Consider the following 19,156-nt stretch of genomic DNA (forward strand, 5'->3'; position numbering starts at 1 on the left):
GTTGGAAAAAGTATTTGATGTGCAAGCAGTTATTTACCTCCTACTTTCCTTGTAAGGGAGCCTTTTCTTTTGGAGGCTTACTTTCAGAAATTGAGTGATAGGGCAATTAATGTTCACCTAAAATAAGTCTACTTTAAATACTTAGTCCTGTAGAGCCAGGTAAATAACATGACTCCGTATCCCTGGGCATAGAATTGTTGTCTTTATTGCCATTATCGTCAAATAGACACCTTTCTGAAGGGAGAAGATTACCTTCTGGTGAATTCTGCTACCCTCTCCCAGCCAGAAACTGGTGAAAATTGGGGCAAGTCTGAGTATATTATTTCAATTACTACTGTTACTGGCGATTTATTGAGCATCTACTATGTGATAGGCACCAAACTGATGTGCACTTATAATTTAATTCTCACAACAATCCTATAACATAAGCATCATTGCTACCTCTTTTGATGAGGAACTAGGCTTAGAGCTTAAGGAACTTGCTCAAGATTATCCAGCTTGTAAGCCACAGAGCAAGATGCTGAACACTGAACCGTGAGTGCGTCATCACTTTTTGCTTCAATTGGGCCTGAAACAACTTTAGTCCCAGATCCTGAACATTCTGGATACATCCCAGGAATGGCCTGATATAAGCCAGCATGAACCAGAGTAGGGAATGGACTGGTCCCAGGGAGGCCAGAGAAAGCAACAGATGGAAGAAGAAGGGATGTTGTAGGATCCTGCGAACTGAACTAAGTCAGTGTAGGTGGGTTGATGCGTAGGGTCCAGATTTGACATTTATGTCTGATGATTGATTGGAACTAGATATACGAGAGTATGATTATTCTGAATGGAACCACCATTTACTATAGGGGTGGTTAATTATAACTCCATTAACAGAGATAGGAGATGGTGGAGGAGGAGCAATTCATGGCAATAGGAGCCTTCCAATCATAATGCAATTAACACAGGAATCATTCGCAGGAAGATAATTACACATAATTTTTAAAAAGATGTTTGGAAACTAAGAAATATAGTTCACAGTAACTATTGGTCAATGGAGAAATCAATGGAAGTTAGACACTATTTAAAACTGAATAATAACTGAAATTTTGTATATCAAAACTTATGAGATGCACATGAAGCACTAGGTAAAGTCGAGGCCTTTAAATGCACATGTTAAAAAAGAAATCTGGGGAGTTCCTGTTGTGGCACAGTGGAAATGAATCCGATTAGTATCCATGAGGATGTGGGTCCAATCCCTGGCCTCGCTCAGTGGGTTAAAGGATCTGGCGTTGCTGTGAGCTATGGTGTAGGTTGCAGATGCGCCCTGGATCCTGTGTTGCTGTGGCTGTGGTGTAGGCTGGCAGCTGCAGCTCCGATTCAACTCCTAACCTGCGAAATTCCATATGTCGTGGGTATGGTCCTAAAAAGCCAAAAAAAAAAAAAAATCTGAAAGCTGATCTCAGTAAAATAAACTAAATTCTAAAAGGGAAAAAAATAAAAATATGAACCAAAATTAATGAAATAGGAAAAACAGATCAAAAACTAAAAGATGTTTCTTTGAAAAGACAAAATTTGTAGACCCCTGATGAGACTGTAAGGAATCAAGGAATAACCAATCCTGTGAATAAGCAATTTCTAAGGAATAACCAACCCTATGAATAAACAACATCTAAGGAACTGGAGCTAAGGAATAGCCAATCCTATGAGTAAACAATTTCTAAGGAATAACCAACCCTATGAATAAATAAAATCTAAGGAATTGGAGCTAAGGAATAACCAATCCTATGAATAAACAAATGATATTTACTATAATGTATAAAACAAACATTGGTAGCACTGAATAGATAAGTAGACAAAACCACAGTTACAGCTAGAGACTCCAAAAGTGCTCTCTTAACAACTGATAAAACAATTAGGTGAAAATCATAACAACACCATCAACCAACAGGATCTACTTCACATTTATAGAACACTCCACCCCGCAACAGTAGAACACACATTATTTTCAAGTGCCTATGAAATATTTATCAAGATAAACCATATTCTGAGTCACCAAACAAACCTCAACAGATATTTTAAGTTGAAATTATAAGTGTATGGTCTCTGGCCATAATGGAATCACACTAAACATCAATAACAGAAAGATACCAGGAAAATCTCCAAATCCTTGGAAATTAAACCGCATGCTTTCTTATAATCCGTGGGCTGAAGAGGAAATCTCAAATGAAATTAAGTGAAATTACAACATATCAAAATATGTTTGATGCAACCGGAGCAGTGCTGAAGTATGTTGAGTTTTGTCCAACACGCTTTCTGCGTCAGTTGATAGGATCGTGCTATTTTTCTTCTTTAGCCTGTTGATACAGTGGATGACAATGATAGCCCTACCTGGAATAAATCCCACCTGGGAGTTCAAGTAGACAGAATAATGGGCCCCAAAGATGTCCACACCCTAATCCCCATGAAACTGTGAATGTTACTTACATGGCAAAAGGGACCTGGCAGATGAGAGTCTGCAAAGGCTAGGGATGGTGAGATGAGAAGATGCTCTTTGATAGTGTGGACTCAACTGAATCACCTGAATTAATAAGCAGAGAACCTTTCCCAGCTGTGATCAGAAGAAGATTTTGGAGTTCCCACCGTGGTGCAGTGGAAACGAATCAGACTGGGAGCCATGAGGTTGCAGGTTCGATCCCTGGCCTCACTCAGTGGGTTAAGGATCTGGTGTTGTCGTGAGCTGCGGTGTAGGCCGCAGATGCGGCTCAGATCCTGCATGGCTGTGGCTGTGGCTGTGGTGTAGGCCGGCAGCTGTAGCTCTGACTGGACCCCTAGCCTGGGAACCTCCATATGCCACGGGTGTGGCCCTAGAAAAGACAAAAAGACAAAAAGAAAAAAACAAAACAAAAAAAAACCCAAAACCTAGTAAAGATAAAAAAGAAAAATCAGATGACACTATCAAGATGGTGGAGTAGGGGACCCCAGTGCCCATCTGCCCACAAAGATCAATAATTAACTAATCATGAATAAAATCAGCTCTGGGCGTGCTCTGGAGTCTACTAATGAAACCTCAGCAACAGAGTGGAACAAAAAAAGCTTGAGAATAACCACCCCAAAAGAGAAGGAAGACAGCTTCCTTTTGCCTGCATCACCCCATCCTACAACCCTCTGGTATGGTTCAGCGCCAGGAGGGAATTCTCAGCTAAAAAAGGCTTCTCACGGGGAAGGAAGAGTAGCGTGAGTGACCAGCTTCCCTAGCTTTTCAGGGTCCCGCACAAAGTTTCTGCTTTGGTTTCACCCAATCCAGGGACTGACAAAGCAGAGATGTATGGAGACAACAAGGAATCAGAACTAAAAGCAGTGGCTACTAGTAGCAGTCATACAGTGGGAGCAACGGAGGTTCCCAGGGACCTGCTCTGTAGACACACTCAGGAGCCATTGCCACCAAAAAAGCAAAGGGCCAGCACGGCTGCCACAGACCTTCTGCTGATTACAATGGTTTTGCAGTATCTCGTGTGAATACCCCCAATCAGAACCACCTCTCCTCGGAGTCTCTTCTTTGAGGTTGCAGCCCCTGGCTCTCTCTCCTTCTCCCCACTCTGCCCCGAGTGGGCTTGGTTAGCTCCTCCTCCTTGGAGGGCTCGGAGCCAGTGGAGACTCTCTCCTCCTTCTCCACATCCTTATCCAAGTACCTTCTCAACAAAGCTGGGCTGTGCCTACAAAGTTCTTCTAGATACTAAGGCCAACTTTTCCACTTCCAGGCATTTGCAAGCAAAGTCCCCCTACTTGTTGAAAACTGTATTTAATGTGGAAACAGTCTGTTTGGCTCCAAGGTCTTAATTACGTACAAAGCCTTTGACTCGGGTCTGCAGGAATTGCTCCCCTAACCCCCCACCCAGCACATTCAGTAAACCTTCCAGGCTATCTCCCAGGCACAAAAATGGTTAGCGGACACCAAAGTTTCCTTGGACCCAGCCTTTAATTCCATCGGAACCTGAGCTATGCAGAAGGCCAGCTTTCTTACTCCATCCAAACTCAATTGGAAAAAAATCTACTTAATTAGAAGGGAAAATTAGGAAAGTGGTTAACATCGTGCAAGCACAATTTTCTCAGATGATTAGACACTTTTTCTTTTGAAATGAATAAATAAAAGGGAAAGAGGGGCAGAATAATAAGGGTACAGGTTTTACCTTTTTCAAATTTGAATAAAATTAGCATAATTTCTCTTTTATTAAGCTGAGTAGATAGAAAGTACATTATAGACACTGTAGGTGGAGATGTGGGTGGACACATAAGAGGGGTAATGAGGGAGCATTGAAAATACAGCTGAAATAATGAGCATGTAATGTGAAGAACAGCAGCAAAGATCAGGCTGCAGGATGGAAGGATGCCTGCTTTGATTACAGACAAAGGGGATGGAGAACAGAAAATAAGAGGGGACCATTCAGCTGAGCCCTGAAACTGGGGCAGCCTGGACCAATGGAGCTGGAAGAGAACAGGGAGGTGGGAAGGGAGCAGGGAACACTTCACCACTGGCTTGGGTTTAAAAAATGATACCTTGCTCTTAAAGGGGAGGAAAGCACAATCATATCATTCATTAAATGATCTGGTTTTATCCATATTAACCATGATGGAAATAGAAGCGACACAACTTAGCTACACAATTTGCTGCCATTTCATCTGGAGTGACCTTGCTAGAATATAGGACATTGGGTTTGATGGTCATTCTGTCTACCCCACTCAAAGCAGGGACAGCACGACCTAGCACACACACACACACCCCCTTACTGTCCCATTCATTTTGCAAATAAGGAAATAGTGGCCCGATGCATTTATGCAAAGGATGTGACCTTTTTCATTTTTGAGCTTTCAGAAGCAATCGAGTCTCCCTGTAGGATTTCTACCGAAAAGGCTCTGCTGCTTGACATATAGCCGAAAAGGAATCGAGATATTATTAACAGGATTGAGGCCATTGATCTAGATTCTCCATGGACATTTACAAACTAGCAGATGAATATGAATTAGGGATTTCTTGGCCTGATCTGTGCCAGGAACAGCATTTAGATGGTACCATTGTTTCAGCTATTAATTTGGAAAGCCCAGGATTTGCCTGTACAATATTTTTCTCTCTCAAAACCGAGGCAGTTAGATGGCAAAGTCTCTGATCCAAACCTGGGTACTGGGATGTTATCCTTTTGGCCAGCTCTCTCTGCATCTCCCAGGCAATGGATCCACTCTCTAACCTCTCTCCTTGCTCACAATCTCCTCATCTTCTCTCAGACTTCCTCATATCTCACCTACACCTCTGTTTTCCCTTCCCGTATTCCCGACTCTTTTCTTTTCAACACGGTTGCCCTTGATGGCTATTGAGAGGAACTTTGATTTCTCAGCAAATATGAAGCCCAAATGTTCATTCATTTAAAAAAGTTGAGGAATTCCCAGAGTTCTTGTTGTGGCTCGGTGATAATGACTGTGCCTTCCTTTACCAAGAGGCCTGTTTATACCCAAGCTGGAACACTCAGTGGTTTTTTTCTCCATGGATTTGGCATCTTGAGAAGTTCAAGGATGGAAAAACAGGTACCGGATGCTTCTTCCAGAATGACCTCCTGAGCCAGATGGTCATATATTAATCCCTGCTTCCTGGATCCTTGATAGGTCCTGATTCCTGTCTATTTCTGATTCTGGTAATGCCACCTTCCTATTATATCTATAATGCAGTCTGATAAATTTCCTTTTTTATAACCTCAATAAACCCAAGTCAGTTTCAGGGCTTGTAAAGTGCCCTAAAGGATATAGCCTCAAGGAACAGAAGATGCTGACGTTGTCCATTAAGATGGATAGGGTCAAGATGGTCCACAGAGAAAGGTAAAGTTGGAGAGATGCTCAGGGGCCAAACCCCAGAATGTCTTAAGATACGGATAACAGGCTTTTAGACTGGAACGTAATCATCAATAAAGTCATAGATCTGTGGTTCTCAGAGTGTGGCTCTCTGAGGCAGAAATATCAGCATCACATGGGGGTTCGTTCAAAATGCAAATTCTAGGGGGCTCCACTGAATCAGACCTATTGAATCAGAAACTCTGAGCATAGGGCTCAGCAATCTATGTCTTAACAAACCCTCTACACAATTTTGATGTGCTCTAAGATTTTAGAATCACTGTTCTACATCATTCTTACTGCTGTGTGAAGGTGCAGGTGAGGTTTAAAGGGTTGAAAGTTGAAGAAAAGGAATCCAGTTAGGGAACTACGTACAGTAGTATATGGCCTAAACTAAGACACTGCTAGCAAATGCAGTGTTGGGAAAAAAATCCAAGAAATTCAATGCATTTGGGCCAATTCCATCTCCATCATTCGTAGGATGGTCTCAATGAGGAAAATGAGAAATTTAGAATTATTTCCATTTTTCTGACTTGGATGAATAGTTAAATAGTGGTATCATTAATTAAGCTTTACAAGTATAGGAGGAGATTTTTAAAAATTTGTTGATGCAAAACTTACCTAATATAAATTTAACTATTTGAAAGTGAACAATGCAGTGATTTTTAATACATTCACAGTGTTGTGCAACCACCACCTCTATCTGGCTCTAAAACATTTCCAAAAAAATCCTGTTCTTGTTAAACAGTTTCTCTCCATTCCCTCCTCCTCTGGCCCATTGCACAGCAATCTGTGCTCTGTCTCCATGGAGTTACCTGTTCTGGATATTTCATATAAATGGGATCATACAATACAAAATTTTTATGTCTAGTTTTTTTTTTTACTTAACATAATACTTTTGAGATTCATCCACATTGTAGGGTGTATCCATATTTCATTCCTTTTAATGGCTGAATAATATTCCATTGCATGTATATGCCACAATTTGTTTATTCATGTGTCCATTAATGCAAGAGGTTGCTTCCACCTCTTGGCTATTGTGAATAGTGATGCTATGATCATGTATGTACATGTGCTTGTTTAAATACCTGTTTTTAATGCTTTTGAGTAGATATACCTAGGAGAAGAATTGCTGGGTCATATGGTAATTCTATGTTTAACTTTTAAAGGAACTGTCAAAATGTTTTCTGTAGTAACTGTACTATTTTACATTCCCACCAGCCATGTATGAGGGTTCAAATTTCTCCACATCCTCACCAATATTTATTATTTGTTATGGCCATCTTATTGGGTATAAAGTGATAACTCACTGTGGTTTTCATCTGTGTTTTCCTAATGGCTAATGATAGCATTTTTCATATGCTTATTGGCAAGTTATATATTTTCTCTGGAGGAATGTCTTTTTAAGTCCTTTGTCCATTTTTAAAATGGGATGATGTGTGTTCTATAGTTCTTCTTTTTTCCCCCCTTTTTCGGCTGCCCTGCAGCATATTGAATTCCTGGGCCATGGATCAGATCTGAGCTGCAGTTATGACCTGCACTGCAGCTGTGGCAATGCTGGATCCTTTAACCCACTGTGCCAGGCTGGGAATCAAACCTGCATCCTGGCGCTGCAGAGACACCCATCCTGTCGTGCCACAGAGGGAACTCTGTGTTCTGTTGTTCTTGAGTTGCAAGACTTCTCTATATATTCTGAATACTAGATCCTAATCAGATATATGATTTGCAAATATTTTCTCCCATTCTGTGGGTTGTCTTTTCACTTTCTGGAAGAGTATCTTTTGATGGGCAAAAGTTTTCCGTTTTGAATAAGTCCAATTTATCTATTTTTTTATTTTATTGCTCATGCTCTTTCTATTATCTAAGAATCTATTGTGCCATCCAAGTTCATAACTACTTAACTCCTATATTTTCTTCTAAGAGTTTGATGACTTTAAGTCTTATATTTAGGTCTTTCACCCATTTCGAGCTAACTTTTGTAAGGTGTGAGAAAGGGGTCCAACTGAATTCTTTTTGCATGTGGATATCCAGTGGTCCCAGCATCATCTGCTAAAGTGACAATTATTTTTCCATTGAATGGTTTGGACACGCTTGTTGAAAATCAATTGGTTTTAGATGAATGGTTTGATTTCTGGACTTTCCACTTCTATTCCATTGGTCTATACATATTACACTGTTTTGATCACTATGACTTTGCAGTAAGGTTTAAAATTGGGACGTACGGTACCTCCGGCTTTGTTGGTTTTTCCTTATAGATTGTTTTGGTCATTTTGGGCCCTTTGTAATGTCATATAAATTGAGAATCAGGAGTTCCCGTCATGGCGCAGTGGTTAACGAATCCGACTAGGAACCATGAGGTTGCGGGTTCGGTCCCTGCCCTTGCTCAGTGGGTTAACGATCCGGCGTTGCCGTGAGCTGTGGTGTAGGTCGCAGACGCGGCTCGGATCCCGTGTTGCTGTGGCTCTGGCGTAGGCCGGCGGCTACAACTCCGATTAGACCCCTAGCCTGGGAACCTCCATATGCCGCGGGAGCGGCCCAAGAAATAGCAACAACAACAGCAGCAAAAGACAAAAGACAAAAAATAAATAAATAAATAAATAAATAAATTGAGAATCAGTTTTTTCATTTCTACAGAAAAGGCCACTAGAATTTTGATAGGGACTGTGTAGAGAAATAGATTTGAGATAAAGCATGAGTTTATGATGCTTGGGAGAAATTCAAGATACTCATATAAGGAATCAAGTATATGACCAAAACCTTAGAAAAGAGGCATGAATGCAGCTACTTATTTTTGGAATATGAGTATTAAAAAGAGCTGAAGCTACTATGGCTATTGATGAAATCTTTTGGAAAGAGCATGTAGAGGGAGAAGAGAGGAAAATCCTTGGATTCACCAATATTAAGGAAGTGGAAGGGAAGCAGAGTCTATGGAAACAATTTGATAAAGGAGGAATAACGGAAAAAGTAAGTGAAAAGAAAAGAGTGTTACAGGAGAAGCCAAGGGAGGAGACATTTAACATAAGTAGTTTCTCATGTTGCAGAGAATTTCTGACAGAAGTCTGAAAAATAGAAAACTGACTTGGCAGTCATGAGGCCACCGGTGCCTTCAGGCAGGTCAGTCTGTGTGGACTGTGGAAGCTGCAACCCGGCTACGGTGGGTCGGTACCTCTGTAGGAAGAGAGAAAGAGGGAGCAGCCCTCTTTTTATTTATAAAACTGTCTAGAATATTGTTTTATAGCTGTGACAAGAAGGAGAAAGACAGGACTAGGGCAAAAGGAGGCTATAATGTTATTGGAAGATTCAGAAGCCACAGCAAAGTACCTCAAAGAGGAGAGAAGTTGAAAACAGAGAAGACAAGTGGAGTAATGACCTGGGATAATGTCTTGGATCCGGAGGAGATGAGAGGGTTATGGGAGAAGTTGCCTTGAGCAAGAGGAAGAACAGCTCCCAGCCTACTCTCCTTTAGCATGAAAGATCCACCCTGAAAGCAGGTCTGGATAAAAATGACCCATAGGTATGGGGGAGAAATTATGGAAGTTCATTCCATATGACCCCGCAATCCCACTCTTGGGCATCTATCCAGACAAAACTCTACTTAAAAGAGACACGTGCACCCGCATGTTCATTGCAGCCCTATTCACAATAGCCAGGACATGGAAACAACCCAAATGTCCATCCACAGATGATTGGATTCGGAAGAGGTGGTATATATACACAATGGAATACGACTCAGCCATGAAAAAGAATGACATAATGCCATTTGCAGCAACATGGATGGAACTAGAGAATCTCATACTGAGTGAAATGAGCCAGAAAGACAAAGACAAATACCATATGATATCACTTATAAGTGGAATCTAATATCCAGCACAAATGAACATCTCCTCAGAAAAGAAAACCATGGACTTGGAGAAGAGACTTGTGGCTGCCTGATGGGAGGGGGAGGGAGTGGGAGGGATCGGGAGCTTGGGCTTATCAGACACAACTTAGAATAGATTTACAAGGAGATCCTGCTGAGTAGCATTGAGAACTATGTCTAGATACTCATGTTGCAACAGAAGAAAGGGTGGGGGAAAAATGTAATTGTAATGTATACATGTAAGGATAACTTGATCCCCTTGCTGTACAGTGGGAAAATAAAAAAAAAATATTAAAAAAAAAGAAATTATGGAAGTTCAATACCTGATAGCTCTGGTCTTCTAGATGAAACAGGAGGTAAATTCATCCGCACTAAAGAGATGACATAGTTGAGGCTAGTGGAGCAGCCATTCAGAGAAACAGGAGAAGCTAGTCAGAAATAAGGGAACAAATAAATTAATAGGGGGTGCGGATGGGTTTTTTTTTTTCCAAGGAAGAAGATTTATGTGATCACCCAACCTTGCGTTGCATCCCGCTTTGAGGGTGTCAGGAGATTGCCAGTCTCTCTCTAGGATGCCTCCCTTTTTGGGGGGCTCCTTACAAGGCACCATGTACCGCTTGACCACATTGAGGATGGGAATAATCATTTATATAGGAGGTTGGATACCCTAAATATGCGGCGGTCTTAAATAATTCAAGGATGTGATTTTCAGCAGTTCAGATGTGGGAGCAAAAAAAGCGGAGATAAGAAGGCCGATTTAAAGTTGAAGACTCTAAGAGGGATGTGGTGGAAAGACAATGGGCTTGGTTTGGGGTGCAAGAGCACAGAGGTTGAGTGCAGGAGGGTCACGTTTGGATGGATGAGGAAGGGAAGCCAAAAAGAGTTAAAGGACTGGGCCATAAAACGGCTTTGAGGTCTCCGTGTGTGAGGTTAAAGAACTGAAGTGAGGGAGAGAAAAGGCTGGAAGGACTGGAGGATAAGATCCAAAAAGGCACATTAGAATATAAGCCTTCGGGGGTGCACGTGGATATCAGGGTCTAGGGTAGGACCATCAGAGAGGGTCACTGCAGCAGGGACAAGTGAAGACTGCTGGTGTTTAAGATGTTTTAAAAACAATCATGAGGCCAGATGCTGGATGGCGTCACATCGATACGGACGTTATCCAACATGAAGACAGAATATGAGGAGGAGAAGCAAACAGCAAAGCTGGTGACCAGGCCCTTAAAGAATATGGAAGAACAGGTGAAACATTTCAAGGAGGGAGAGAGGGACCGTTGACATAAGCCTTAAAAAGCAAGGATGGAGGGGTGATAACATGCCAGTTGGATTGGGGTGCCAGGCACATAATGATGCCTCTTGACAGGTGAATGTAGACAAATCAGCCTTCTCCATAGAAGAAGTTTCACAAGAGGTGTTGTGCTCCTGGCAGAGCCAGGAGATAGTGCTCTGCGAACGGGTCAAGAATATAAAGGAGGTTATTTACAACAGAATAGGGTCTCCCAGGAAACAGTTGGAGGGAAGTCAGCAGTGTGAGAAACATCAATGAGAGTAATGAATGATAATAATACACTGTCAGACACCATGCCAAGGGCTTTATGGACTAATTTTATTTAATAGTTACGCCATGTAGGTATTATCTTTCTTTTCTCCATATGAATACATTGAAATCGAGGGCATTTAGAATCTTGAAGAAAGTGAAGTGTCTAAAAAGTGACTTTCTAAGATTGCACTTTTTTCTCCTTTTTTAAAGTATAGCTGATTTTTACCATGTTGTGCCAATTTCTTCTGTGCAGCAAAGTGACCCATCATTCATATATATATATATATATATATCCCTTTTTTATATTATCTTCCATCCTGGTCTGTCCCAAGAGACTGGATATAGTTCCCTGTGTAGTACAGTAGGACCTCATTGCTTATCCATCCTAAATGGAAGAGTTTGCATCTACCAACCCCAAACTCCCAGTCCATCCCACCCTCCCCCTTGGCAACCACAAGTCTGTTCTCTATGCCTGTGAGTCTGTTTCTCTTTTGTAGATAGGTTCATTTGTGTCATATTTTAGATTCCACATACAAGTGATGTCATATAGTATTTGTCTTTCTCTTTCTGACTTACCTCACTTAGTATGAGAATCTCTAGTTGCAGCCATGTTGCTGCAAATGGCATTATTTTGTCTTTTTTTTTTTTTTTTTTTTTTTGCTTTTTAGGGCCTCACCCACAGCACATGGAGGTTCCCAGCCTAGGGGTCAAATCAGAGCTGCAGCTGCCAGCCCATGCCATGGCAACGCAGGATCTGAGCCACATCTGTGACCTACACCACAGCTCACGGCAACGCCAGATCCTTCACCCACTGAGAGAGGCCAGGGATCGAACCCGCACCCTTATGGTTCCTAGTCGGATTCATTTCCCTGCACCATTACATGAACTTCTATTTTGTCCTTTTTTTAGAGCTGAGTGGTATTCCATTGCATATATGTACCACATCTTCTTAATCCATTCCTCTGTTGATGGACATTTAAGTTGTTTCCATGTCTTGGCTGTTGTGAATAGTGCTGCTATGAACATAGGGGTGCATGTACCTTTCTGAATTATAGTTTTGTCTGGTTTTATGCCCAGAATTGGGATTGCTAGATGATACGGTAGTTTTATATTTAGTTTTCTGAGGAACCTCCATACCATTCTCCGTAGCGGCTGTGCCAATTTGCATTCCCACCAGCAGTGTAAGAGGGTTCCTTTTTCGCCACATCCACTCCAGCACTTATTGTCTGTAGACTTTTTAATGATGGCCATTCTGGCTGGGGTAAGGTTGTACCTCATAGCAGTTTTGATTTGCATCTCTCTAATAATTAGTGATGTTGAGCAGCTTTTAATGTGCTGTTTGGCCATCTGTATGTCTTCTTTAGAGAAATGTCTATTTTGATCTTCTGCCCATTTTTCGATTGGGTTTGAAATGAGAGGATAAAAGAGAAGAAGGTGCTGGGGAGGGGCTTCCAATGATAGAAACAGGAGACCTCACGGGTCCAACTAACTGAAAATGTAGGCATGTGCTTACAGGGTCTTCCAGATGGCAGAGGCCTCCAGTCGGGGTCAGCTGTCTGTCTTTAGAGTTTCAGATGGAATGTGGGCAGAAGGTATTCTGTGCCCTCAAAGAAAGAATGAGAGAGTGTGGTGGTAGAGTGATCAGATCTAGGGAAACACCTGTCCCCTTGGTTGGAGGGACAGATTCATGGCTTTTTATATATGGCCCTAATTCTTATTCTATTTAAACAATCAATCTAGTTGGGCTCCAGGGGAGAACTATGAAGAGAGGCTCTTGTTCGGGAAAACTTTTTATTGGTAAGGGAATCGCTTATCTAAGGCATTGTCTGCCCCACATAATCAACAAGATTTTGGAAATTTCCTTCTCATCACAGCTTTTTACAAAGCCAGGACTTCGGTGTAAACAAAGATAATTAAGCAAAGGTCTGCTCTCTTTCTGAGCTCTGGGAATGTAAATAACAAAACTGCAGAGACAAGAAGTAATTATTTCTTTTTTTTTTCTCCCCTTCCCTCCTACCACCAGCAGTGACCCTCCCACAGCCTTCTGCTTTGTAGGTTTTCCCAGTTGTGGTGAAAGCTTCATCAGTACGCACTCAGATCCCTTCAGATCTTTCTTGCTGTTTCTATGCCCGCTTCTGCTAGTGTGCTTTGCCTCTAAAGATTACATCTCAGACTCTTCTGATGACTGCTCTCTTTGCCTGGGACAGTCTTTAGCCAGTCACTAATGTCTGTGGTAGCATGAAAGCTCACCCTCCTTGCCTTGTGTCAGGACAACTTGGAGGCATAATTTAAACCTAAAGAATCCATAAGAACTGTTTTATCTAGTAAATGAATTCAGCAAATTTGCAGGATACAAAATCAACACACAAAAATTGTTTTTGTTTTTTTTTTGTTTTTTTTTTTTTTAGGGCTGCACCCACAGCATGTGGAAGTTCCCAGGCTAGGTGGTGAGATGGAGCTGTAGCCACTGGCCTACACCACAGCCACAGCAATGCGGGATATGAGCTGTGTCTGGATCCTTTAACCTACTGAGCAAGGCCAGAGATTGAACCCACATCCTCATGGATACTAGTCATATTTGTCACCACTGAGCCACAAAGGGATCTCCCCAATGGCATTTTTATGCACCAACAATGAACTATCTGAAAAGGAAATTAGGGAACAAATAGAATTTTGATTCTATTGTAAACCTGTGGCTCAGCAGATTAAGGATCTGGTGTTGTCACTGCAGTGGCTCTGGTTGCAGCTGTGGTGCAGGTTTGATCCTTGGCCCAAGAACTTCCACATGCTGTAGGCATGGCCAAAAACAAACAAACAGACAAAAAACAAACAAGCAATAAATAAGTCGGGCATAAAAAGACAAATACTGCATGAGTCCACTTATCCAAGGTATCTAAAATAGTCAAATTCATAGACTCAAAGAGTAGAATGGTGGTTGCCAGGGGCCGGGGAAATGGAGAATTGAGGACTTACTAATCCATGGGCATAATATCTCAGTTAAACAAGATAAAGAAGCGCTAAAGATCTTCTGTAAAGCATCATATCTACAGTCAACAATAATATAATGCACCCTTCAAAATTTATTAAGAGGTTAGGAGTTCCCGTCATGGCTCAGAGGTAATGAACCTGACCAGTATCCAGGAGGATGAAGGTTCCATCCCTGGCCTTGCTCAGTGGGCTAAGGGTCTGGCGTTGCTATGAGCTGTGGTGTGGGTCGAAGATGCGGCTCGGATCCCGCATTGCTGTGGCTGTGGTGAAGGCCCACAGCTGCAGCCCCAGTTCGACCCCTAGCCTGGGAACCTCCATATGCCATGGGTGCGGCCCTAAAAAGACCAAAAAAAAAAAAAAAAAAAAAAAGAAAATTAAGAGGTTAGATTTTATGTTAAATGTTCTTACCACAATAAACTAAAAATTGAAAAAATATATTTAAATTGAGAGGAAGCATACCAAAAGTCCAATAGAAAAATGAGAAAAAGGACAGAGAAGTTGCAGGGAAAAAAAAGTGAAATGGCCCTTAAGCATATGGAAATGTACTTAAAATCACTCAGAAATACAAATGGCTACTCAAACATATTTTATGTCTATTAAATTGGCAAAAATGAAATGCATGACAAAGCACCCTGCTCAAGACTGTGCAGCAGCATACGCTCTTGTCATTGACAGTGGGAAGTGCAAAATGGCACAAGCCTTTTCGTGGTGAATTTGGAAATACCTAATGAAATTAAATAGGTACATACTCTTTCACAGAAATTTGGTATTTCTGTGTAATTCCAAATACAGAAGTTCAGTAATCATGCATTCGTTATAACAACACAGGTTGAAAACAATGCAGGGACCAGTTAAAAAACTAGCCACATCATGGAGTAGCAAACAGTGATAAAGAAAGAATTTAGGGCAAACGCTATGAGTTGATATGGAGGCATTTATAAGATGTATCACGTAAAAAATAATCAAAGTATGGAACAGTCTATATGGTCTGCTATATGGCCTGCTACATTTCGTATATGAAGGAAGGGAGAAATAACCCCTTGACACATGTACATATATAAAACAATATATGTACACATATATTATTTACATTGTATATATTGTATACACATATAACAATAGATGAGATATATACAATATGTAACTATATATATGCTTACATTTGCAAAAAAAAATCTCAGAAGGGGCAATCGGAAACTAATAAAAATTGCTACTATGGAGGCATAAATAAATGGGAGGAGGGTATCAAGATGGAATTGGAGACATCTCTGAAGACCCCTTTCTTTGTAGTTCTCGCTTTGGAAATATATTAATATTTTACATATTCAAAAATAAAACTCATCCAAAAAATAGAAAAAGAAAACCCTTAGAGACCATAACAGATGACCTTTGGTGTAAATCAAATTGATAACAGAACCACACAGAAAAAAAAAGAATTACAAATGATTTCAAACAACTTTTGAACATGTTTCTCCAACTCTAATAGTCTATATATTTAGCAGCATATGCGCTAAAGATGAAAAGAACTGCAAAAGTTTTTACACTTTATGCAGTAGGTTTCCTGTTAATATTATCAGTCTCAAGTGAATATAGTTTAGAATCAAGTAACTTGGCAATTTGATCATGAATGAGAAAAGTGCTGTATGTTATTGTAATAGGAAATAAATAAAAATGTAGAAAGCTGGAGCTCCCATCGTAGCGCAGTGGAAATGAATCCGACTAGGAACCATGAGGTGGCCGGTTCGACTCCTGGCCTCGCTCAGTGGGTTAAGGATCTGGTGTTGCAGTGAGCTGTGGTGTAGGTCACAGATATGGCTCAGATCTGGTGTTGCTGTGGCTGTGGCTGTGGCGGAGGCTGGCAGCTGTAGCTTCTATTAGACCCCTAGCCTGGGAACCTCCATATGCCACAGGTGTGGCCCTAAAAAGACAAAAGACAAAAAAAAAATGTAGAAAGCTCATAGTGATATTCGAAGAGAGGGAGGGAGGGACAGAGAGAGAGAGAGAGAGATAATTAGAAAGCCAACATTTTATATGTTCTCCGGTAATAATTGATTCAGCCAAAGATCATTGATGGACGCTAAAACCTCGTTAAGAGAACATTTGCTAGGGAAGAGGGTATTGTCCAATGCTAAAGTATCCCCCACAGATTTCTTAATCTGCAAAAAGAAAAATGTGACTTTACAGTGGAAACACTCAGCAGTAAACCACCTTAGCTAAGTGATCAAATTTAGCCTAACCAACAGACGGCCAACCTGACATTATCTGCCCCTGTATGTGATGCAATATGAAGCACACAGCATCATCTATGAATATTTAGCAAGTGTTCTTGTCAAATTGGCTTAGCTTGATTCTAATCAACTCTTAACCTCACAGTCTACAAGGAAAACAGTGGAAAGAGGAATGAGTTACATGAGCTCAAGAGGAAACAATCGGACAGATCTAAAATGCAGAATAACACAATTGTCCTGGATTCTTCAATAAGCCAGTATCATGAAATAAGTGCAGGGGATGGGGTGAGGCTCTAATCTAAAAGAAACTAAAGAAACATAACCACCATATTGCAAACCTAGAGTGTTTCTTGGTTTTAAAGCAATAGCTAAGTAAGACAGTATTATTATTATTATTATTATTATTATTATTCATCTCTTTAGGGCTGCCGCCACGGCATATGGAGGTTCTCAGGCTAGGGGTCAAAAGTGGAGCTCCAGCTACTGGTCCACACCACAGCCACAGGAATGCAGGATCCAAGGCGCATCTGCAACCTACATCACAGCTCACAGCCATGTCAGATCCTTAACCCACTGAGCAAGGCCAGGGATCGAACCTGCATCCTCATGCTTACTAGTAGGGTTCCTTACCCCTGAGCCACAACGAGGACTCCAGTAAGACATTATTTTGACAATGGAGTAATCTGAACATTGTATTAGTTTTCTGTTGCTACCCTTTAGTGCCTTAAGAAACAAACATTTATTATCTCACAATTTCTGTGGTCAGGAATTTAGGAATGACTTAGCTGGGCAGATTTCCGCTGAAGCCAGAACTGCCCAGAAGGCTGGACTGGGATGGGAAGATCTGCTTCTCAGGTAACTCCCATGGCTGTTGGCTGGAGGCCTTGGTTCCTCAACAGATGAGCCTTTTTTATAAGCTGCTTGAATGTCCCCACAACATGGAAGCTAACTTGCCCCAGAATGAGTGATACGACAGAGAGAGAGAGTGATCTAAGAGAAAGTAAGCAAAGACTCAGTCTCTGAACTTACACAAAGTCCTATTGGACTTTCTATCTATTGGAAATGAGTCACCAAGTCCAGCCCACAATTATGGGGAGGAGACTTAGGCTCTGGCTCTTAAAAGGAGGCGAATCAAAGAATTTGTAGATAGACTTTACAACAGCTATCACTCTGGACTGAACACCAGAAGATGTGATAAAGGTGTGATAACTTAGAAAATTGTCATTCTAAGGAGATGTGTGCAGAATTTAGGGATGAAGTGTCATAATATCAAGTGAAGGAAAGAGATGAAGCAAATATGGCACAGTATTTGCCCTCGTTGAGTCTGGAAGGAGGGTATATGGATGTTCATTAAATCATTCTCGCAACTTCTTTCTGTGCTTAAAGTATTTACAGTCAAATGTGGGCATTAAGTATGTACAGAGCTGTGAGCCAGATGTTGGAAGTAGGAGGCAAGGACTGTTGGTCCATTCAAGTTAGCAGCAGGCACAGACTCACACGTGCCAAAAAAGTTAAAGGTAGGGAATAGAAGGAAAAGAGTTGAGGGGAGGGGTTGAGAGGTTGGATGGCGAGGGCGGGGAGGGGAGGAGCGAGCAGAATGCAAGGAGATCTGAAGTTACAGGGGGACTTTAGAAACAGGCATCCTTAATTTTCAAAATTGAGCCCCCACTGTAATGGCCACTGACAAATCCCAGTTTGTTGCACCTTTGAGGAGGAGCTGACCGTTTACATAGTTTCAAAGCATCTCTCCATAGATTACATACTTATACCAATGGGAAGAAATAAGGATTTTATAGTTGCCAAACCTGGAGGACACCAGCTTAACCAAATGATCAAAATGTAGCAGTACCAAAACCAAGGCAAACATTATCACATGCCTTCCGATGTAGATGAGATACTAGAAAGGATACAACGTTATTGAGATAGTGTTGCTGCCCAAAGGTCTAACCTGAATCCAATCAGGAGGGAAAATCAAACTCAAATTGAGGGACATTCTACAAAATAATTGGCCGGTACACTGCAGGGTGATACACAACAAAGAAATGCTAACGAGCTGTTCTGATGGAAGGAGACCAGAAAGACATGGCAACCAAATGCAACACATGATGCCGAATTGAAATACTGGCCCAGGAAAAACAAAATAGCTAGAAAGGTCATTATCAACACAGTTGTGAAATTTGAATATGAAGTGTGGATTAAATAACAGCATTGTATCAATGCTAAATTTCCTGATTTTGATTGTCGTACCGTGGTTAATTAAGAGAATGTCCTTGATCTTAGAAAATGTACGCTAAAGAATTTGGTAAAGGGCCTTGATGTTGGCAATTTACTTTCATTTGAGAGGATTTAGTTCAGAAAACATTATGCGCATGCACACAGAAAGATTAAAAAAAACATAAGACAGGTGGAGCAAAATGTAAACAATGGCTGAATCTGAGCAAAGGATGTAAGAGAGTTTGTTACACTCTTCTTGCAATTTGAAATTAAATCAAAGGGAAAAGGTAGCCCCCAAAGTGACCCCCTAAACCCACCTTCCCAGTCTGTGCACCATTTGAGAACAGACCAGACAGAAGTGCCACTCTCTGTACTCAGACACTAATTTGAGTACAGGATGCAGGGTGAGGAGAAGACAAAAAGCAGGTCTAGTCCCAAATAACCAAATTAATCTTTAATGACACATGG

This window comes from Sus scrofa, chromosome X (assembly GCF_000003025.6).
Source record: "Sus scrofa isolate TJ Tabasco breed Duroc chromosome X, Sscrofa11.1, whole genome shotgun sequence".
In the NCBI taxonomy this organism is placed as follows: domain Eukaryota; kingdom Metazoa; phylum Chordata; class Mammalia; order Artiodactyla; family Suidae; genus Sus; species Sus scrofa.